Genomic DNA, 6,877 nt, shown 5'->3' on the forward strand with positions numbered 1-6,877 from the left:
AAGTCCAGATATGATATGGCAACTTTGTCAGCTTTCATCAAACACTCGGTCTGCGATCAAATTGGTCCTTTTTCATATTTTCGCTCACAGAAGTTGTGGAAAGAAAACGGCTGGAGGGCAAATTCTGTCATCGTTAACTGCGCTCAGTATCTCCCTGGAGACGACGTGATGCTATATGGGAAGTAAGCTGTGTAAAGAAAAATATGGATAAAACGGTTACTTTTAGAGGATGTTTTCCATTAATGTCTGAGAACCCGTACAAAAATTTAATCTGAAAGGTTGTTTTCCCGGAAACACTCGGCGGGAAGGTTTCGATCGTCTGCGGTGAAAAAGGAGGTACTCGAAATTGGTCACCGTGGCAACATGGTCTGTAACAGTTTCACTTCAATTTTCCACTTTTTCTTCAGAGTGATAAATAGGACAATTTGAGTGACTAATTGCCACTTACCTACCGGCGAGCTCGGCTAACTTGATTGCCTCTCACAGTCTCTCTTGTTTCTCAAGTGTGGCTGTGACGTCACTGCAAACCGAATTGGTACAGTAGGGAATATCACATGCCTATTCGAAGGAGGTAGTTTATGTTCCCTTGACGCTCTCGCTCATGTGTATATTGATTTGTTCCCTTTCTCACACACCTCCCAACTGCTCAATTGAATGTGGACGGGAGTCCCGTTTTAACCGCGAGTCGTCACAGGTAGAATTATTGTAAGGAAGGAAAGGCTTGAGGGGGTGGGGGTGGGTGAGGGTGGGGAGGGGTGCATCATTGCTTCTATTGGGTAATAGAACTGTAATGTACGTAATGTAATGTAATGAATGTAGTTACATAATAACATATAACATGAAACACTGTTGTGGTAACAAACCTAGGTATTACGTGTAACACTAATGTGGTACTAAGTATATATACCACGTGTAATACTAATGTGATAATATCACCTCGTATGAAAAATAGCACTATAACAGAACTATACTTATGACGTTTTACACTAATGTGACAGCATACGTTAGTCATGTAACACCAATGTCGTAAGACTCGCAATAACAAACCATATTCTATTCTTTGACCAGGTGAGCCTTGGTGAACGAAAAATTAATGACGTTCGATTAAATTCTCAAACATTTCCTCCTCCTCTAGACATTTTTTCTTCATATTTATTTGGAAACAAAATAGAAAATTCAACTTTTTTCGATTCTTTATTCTTTATTTTAAATTTAAGCGGAATTAGCCAAAAAGAAAACAAAACATAGGGGAACTATATTGTTTGGGCATTTAACTTTTAAATAACAGAATAACGTTTTTATCAAAATCACAATAAGAATCTGTAATAAAGGAAAACCACATCAGTCTTATTGTCTTTCTCCCTCTGTCTCTTTCTCTCTTGGTAATAAAATGACATATGAACGTTTTCCCTGAAATCATCTTCTTTTGATATTGGAGACCTGATTTTGAACTGAACCTGTTCGACATAATGAGAGAGAGAGAAAACGAAAAATAGGTGCAGTCAATTTACGGTCGTTATAATTCTGAACATTATTCCAAGGATTTAACAAAGAAAATCAGTACAAAACTCAAATATGATCAAATTTGCATGTTTATATGATAAAAGGAAAAAAAAGAAATAGATGAAAAGAATTGTAGAACGAATTAAGAGTTTATTCAACGCTTGAGAAAGTTTACGAAAGCTTCTTTCTAAGAGTCATCAAACGTTTAGCCTTGAAACCGATGAAGCTTGAAACAGCGGAGAAGAGAAATGGACAATTTATAAGACGAACATAACACCAAAACAGTTATCAAAAGACTTTTTACAAGTGTTAATGAGTATTTGAAAGTTAAATAAGGCAATTGTAAGGAATATTAAATGTTCAGCTACACTTGAAACTGTCAACAAAGTTATTTGAATCAAAACTGTGTCAGGATGGGAATATGATGACAAAATCAGTAATTCTGATAATAGTTGGAGGAAAAGATTCAAAGGTTAATCTCCTTACACATTCACTGAAATGTGGAAACTTTAAGACGTTTGCGTGAGATGCAAAAAGAGAGTCATTACATGATAAAACAAACTACTTTACTTGGAAGTTATACAAGGGAATAATGAAGTTTAGTGGTCCAAACGGCTGGTATACTAAACTACCGTTCTCACGGTCAGACATGCCAGTACTCCAGTGTATTTTCTACATGTACGCCATGCATGGTTCTGTACTCGTATTTTCGTAGGATACTTTGTATACTCAGAAACTATAAAACGCGACCTATTCGTTTCCATCATAGCTTTAATAAATTGTGCTCGTACTGCAGCCATACTATTCATATGAGTACTCACAGTGAGAAATATATATTTATATAAACATTTATCTGATATATGAAAAAAGTTTTTTTTTGTTGTTCTGTCAAACGTAAACTTGAATGTGCAGGGAAGTGCTTAGTGTTTGTCTGTTTACGATTAAGTATATACCTCTTATCTGTAAAGAAAAAGAAGAAGCATAATGATCAAAACTGAGAAAACGGCATAATAAAGTCCCCGAATAAACAAAGCATGATAAAAAGCTTTGGGTTTAGAAATAAATAACTAAAGCTGGAACGTACGATACTCATTTTGGATTTGAAACTTTGAAACCTGTCAACTGTGTACAGGTTGTGTAAGGCACAATCATACACATGAGTGGCGTCACACCATCTACTTTAGACGGAAACTGTCGCTTGGTATTCCGTCAATATACCGTGCATGACACCAAGGATAACATCTCTATGCCATGCTCTGTTTAGGCTAGCTAGGAGTATATCTGCTGTCTGTGAATCAATGTCTGTTTGAAAGCTCTGTCAAACTTTCCAAGGAGCGCATCGTAGACAAAAGTAAAAACAAATCGCCCACAAGCCAGCACGCTTGCGCTGCATGCAAATATGCATATATATATATATATATATATATATATATATGTATATATATATATATATATATATATATATATATATATATATATATATATATATATATATATGCAAATATGCATATATATATATATATATATATATATATATATATATATATATATATATACCACGAAGGGCCGTAGATTTAATATGTGTATATGCGATGACCAAATTGGCAACTCATATTTCGAATAAGGGCTTCTATTAATTTTGTTTCCCCGGCTCATTTTTATTTTTGATTGACAGTTGGTACTGATGACAAATTGGTTGTTCCAGCTGTATACGATGAATTCATTTTTTTGTATTGGTATGGGGGTACAATTTAATATTTTGGGCGGCACCCCGTGGTTTAGGACGGGGATCCAGCAGCGGCTATTTTGGTGGTCTAACGCTATAACGGCAACGAGAGAGTTACTGTTTAAACTCGCCACACAACTTGATTCCTAACTGGATCAGCAGTTTATAGACCACCCCAGTGTTTATATACCAATTATACGCGATTTCGTCACATTCGCTTTGCGATGAAGTTGGCATGTCCTGTCTAAACAATGTTTCAAAAGGGAAAAAAAAAATAGTCATCGCCGTAGAAAGATTGTTACAAGTTTATTTTACAACCCCAAACTGAATTGATTTGTAGGGGTTGATCCGTCACGACAGATGTTCCTCTCGCTTGAACTTGACCAAAAAAAAAAAAGAACTCGCTCTACATGGATATTTTCACTGTAGCAAAATATCAGTATAGACGTCAAGCACAATAGATATAAAAGACAAAGATATCGTTGAGGTTTTATACGCGCGTGGGGGGATGAGTATATATGATATGGGTAGCATATGAATGTGTTTAGAACGACACGTATGTCTTGACCTTTGACACGTCACTATGTTTTTTTTTTGTTTCAACCAGACACGATGACATTCATGGTGAAACATTGCTTACGGACTTACATATAGGGTATGGAAAGGGTTAGGGTTGTAAATTTACAGTAGGATTACAATATTTCGGATAACAATAGAAGGACTGTAGATACGTTATACCTAGATAGCAAGATGTTGTCAAACTAAATTATCCCGATGTAGATGAAGGATTGATTTTTGCTTTTTTTGAGTTTTGAGTTTTGGTCAATAATATTAAACAAACCTATATAGAGTTTTAATCACTCTAAGACGTGTAGTGATTGCTCAAGATAAGACAAGTTTTTAGCTTCTTCCATCGAGAGGAAGGTTAAATCACATCAAAAAGTTTTGCCCTCAAATATGTTTAACTTGCAAATCAGACAATGCTAGAATTTCCACAAACTGTTTACTGTCAAGTTCTAAAAGTATTTTACACTAAGACAGCGATTGCTCAAGGTAAGACAACTTCTTATAGCTTCTTCCATCGAAAGAAGGTTAAAGGGCATCATTATATACCCTCAAATATGTTTAAACAAATCAGAAAGTTACTGCCAAGTTCTAAAAGTAGTTTTCCCACGTTGAGACATTTCATCGATCTTCCATTATAATATTTTGGAACAATTTGGGGGAAATTACAACCCTCAGAAAGGAGGGGAAGGGGGGGGGGCTTGTCGCAAACTTCTAGCAATATTTATCGGTGCTAAAATTTGTGGTCAATATACTAAGAGGACCTATATAAGGAGTATGTTATGGGAATAATGGAATTGATTCAATTCCTTGATATAATTTGGTATTACCCAAAGTCAAATAAAAAATTACACACCCTTCCTAGACTATCTTCTTCCCTCAAAGGAAATGTTTATGAGAGATTAATCCTAAAGGCTAAACATTTAATTCGATTCCAAACATTTTGTCGCTAGTAGACTTTACTTTTCATGTTACTTTATTAATCACAGGTTAAGAAAAGCTGATTTGGAAGACGTCACACTTTTGAACTTCATATTTTATTTAAAATCAATCTTGATTAGTTAAGCTATCATGAGCCAGTCTGGTATATGGGATTTTAGCAGCTAAAATTATCCAGAAATCAGTTACTCAAAATCATTTGAGCACTGCAGAGTTGACCGATTTTTACGAGTCAAGTTAAGGATTAGAAACTTATAGGCTGTACAACTCCGGACGGTCATAATAATAAAAAAAACAGTCTGTATTTCAATGACTCAAATTTTTGCTAAATACTAACAAAAAAGATAAACAACAAATCCGAACGATAAACTACAATACGTTGATATATTTTTAACTTTATTGGGTCACTAAAAATCACCCCCCCTCAACTCCCCCCCCCCCCATTTTTGTTTTTAAATTTTTTCAGAAAAACTTATATAATCAAATTTGGAATCTTTCCAGTTTACAAAGTTAGTTTAGATGGGGAAACCGTAGATTGCACTTGGGATGTAGAAAAAAAAGACCTTACTATGAGCCGGCTGGGATCGACTCTATTTCTATAATATACTATATTAGTTGTCTCAGATTAAAACAATCAATTTAAAACAAAAGAAAAAATAGTCAGTTACTTCTAAAGTGACATGTTTTTATCATTCATAAATGTTGGCATCATAATATATTTCCATTGAAACTGAACTAATGTTTTACAGTTACAGTTTTACAGCTACTTCTTGACTAAAATCAAGTATAGAAATCAGTTTATCATTATTTCGTAATAGGGATTGTCTTTTATTTTAAATGCCATATCGTTATTTTACAGTGGCTGCTTATGTCCCCACTTATTAACGATCCTTATATAACATCCGGGCCAAACTGAACACTGAATAACAATATTCGTACCTTGTATGGAGGGGTTGTTACATATGTTGATGATATTTGGCTTGTCTCTCGCATTTGTTCGTTTTATTTGTATTTTTTTTATTATTTTTTTTATTGACCTACCCATATTTTTGAAATGTGACTACCCATACTTGCAGGAAGTGTTGTCATTCATCTTTCTGCCTCGCTAGATTAAATTATATCCATGCTATAGTGAAACTTTAAGATTTAAAGTGAAACCTCTTTTTTTTTGACAGATCTGTAAAAGGTTGGTTTCTGATACAACAAACGTACACAGTTTATGTAATATTTGCGGGGTTTAATTCAAATCACATTTAATTAAAGTAATTCAAGAAAATGCGACAGTGTTATCGATAGTATTATCATTCAATCATGTAGCAGTACAAATATGTTTTTTTTGGGGGGGGGGGGGGAGTTGTAAAATTTCATATGGAAATTGAAGTTTCCTTTGTCGTACATGAATGAATCAAGCAAACACACCGTCGTTTACCTACACCTAGGTTATTCCAGTTTATTAGACCGTTCCCGTGGGTCATCTTCGATGTATGTCATTGACATGCATGCATGCAAGACGTTTAGTTAGACACAAAACGTCTTGTGATGTCTTCGAAGGGGAGAAAAATTAATAAAAGGAAAAACTGTTTATATCATGTCAGTTCGTCACGGTCAGAACCACCCTTGTAAGGGTGACAAATTACTTCCGTGATCCCTCATCGTCACGTGACCAAGGACGAGAGGTCACAACCTTTTACGTCATATGTAACGCTGTTGTTACCATAAGACTGGTGTATATATAATGTAATAGCTATTCAACTTAAAGCGATCATACCATTCTCGAGGCTACCCGTACGTCAGCCTAGGGCGAGAAATACAGTTCCCAGCGCAAAATATGACTTTTGGCACAATTGCAGGTGTTACATTTCTGAGTCACAGAGAAATTTGTCTGAGAGACAGCAAGACAGAAAGAGGGAGAGAGAAGAAAATGAAGAAGAAGAAAAAAAAACCAGGAATAATACTACTAATAATAAATGATTAAGAATAAAATATTACAGGCGAAAAATGTCAGTCAATATTAACAGAACTGAAACAAAAACTCATTGAGACCGAATTGCTGCATGTGTGGTCTCGATATGAAGACAATTTCAGGAACGAATTGACAACTACCGGAACACTAAAAAAAAAAAAAATATGAATAGTGACACAGAC

Source organism: Apostichopus japonicus, chromosome 2 (assembly GCF_037975245.1).
Source record: "Apostichopus japonicus isolate 1M-3 chromosome 2, ASM3797524v1, whole genome shotgun sequence".
Classification (NCBI taxonomy): Eukaryota; Metazoa; Echinodermata; class Holothuroidea; order Aspidochirotida; family Stichopodidae; genus Apostichopus; species Apostichopus japonicus.